This window comes from Pseudophryne corroboree, chromosome 9 (assembly GCF_028390025.1).
Source record: "Pseudophryne corroboree isolate aPseCor3 chromosome 9, aPseCor3.hap2, whole genome shotgun sequence".
NCBI classification, from domain to species: domain Eukaryota; kingdom Metazoa; phylum Chordata; class Amphibia; order Anura; family Myobatrachidae; genus Pseudophryne; species Pseudophryne corroboree.
In genome coordinates this window covers 266,564,534-266,565,663 of record NC_086452.1, presented here as the reverse complement: position 1 = coordinate 266,565,663, position 1,130 = coordinate 266,564,534, and positions in this window count along the sequence as shown.

Below are 1,130 nucleotides of genomic sequence, written 5' to 3'. Positions count from 1 at the left end.
TGGCAGGTCACGGACTGGAACTGATGAAGATTAATTATTGGTCTGGAACCAATGGTGTCAAGTATCGGATTAGGTATTGAATTGGAACTGATGGTATCAGGTATTGGACTGGAACCAATGGTGTCAGGTATCAGACTGGAACTATTAGAAATTAGATATAGGACTGGAACCGATGGTGTTAGGTATTGGACTGGAAATAATGATTAGTTATTGGACTGTAATCGATGGTGTTGAGTGTAGGACTGGACCTGATGATGATTAGGTATTGAACTGTAATCAATGTTGTCAGGTGTCGGACTGGAACTAATGATTAGGTATTGGACTGGAACCGATGGTGTCAGGTATCAGAATGGAACTAATGGAGATTAGATATTTGATTGGAACCGATGGTGTCAGGTATCAGACAGGAACTAACAGAAATTACATATAGGAAAGAAACTGATGGTGTCAGGTATCAGATTGGAACCGATGTTGATTAGGTATTGGACTGGAACTGATGGTGTCAGGTGTCGGACTGGAACCGATGGAGAATAGATATCTGATTGGAACTGATGGTGGCAGGTAGCAGACTGGAATCAATGGAAATTAGGTACATAAGTCTGGACTGGGACCAGGAGGACTTCCAGGAGATTCAGAGATGTAGTTTGGACTCAGCAAAGCCATCTGAAACCTCTGAAGGGTACAGGTAAAATGCTCTCACACAGAGTGGTCTGACTTGTGGGATTGTCTAGATACCGGTCACCTTACTTCATATAACATGGTGGCGCCATTCCCAGAGACCTAGTAGAAGACCTAGCGCTATCAGCACAAGATTTTTGGCATCCATGGGATGAAACCCCAGCATTATCAATGATGGGAGCAGCCAACATAGCAGAGACGTGGCTGAGCCCTATCTGTGAAGTGGGGCAGCATGCCGAAACCTCATCTGTGGTCACACAGGCAAGTAATGGGGTCTGATTCTGGGGTCTCCATTTAGGGATGTGACAAGTGTAAGATGTAATTTGTGAAACAGCAAAAAAAAGTTGTTTTTAATTTTTTGTGCAACTTGTGTGTTCAATAAAACTCAATAGGTGCTGTACTGCGTTCAGAAATGTAAGCACTGTGAATCTGCAGTGTGAGTTGTCATTTGT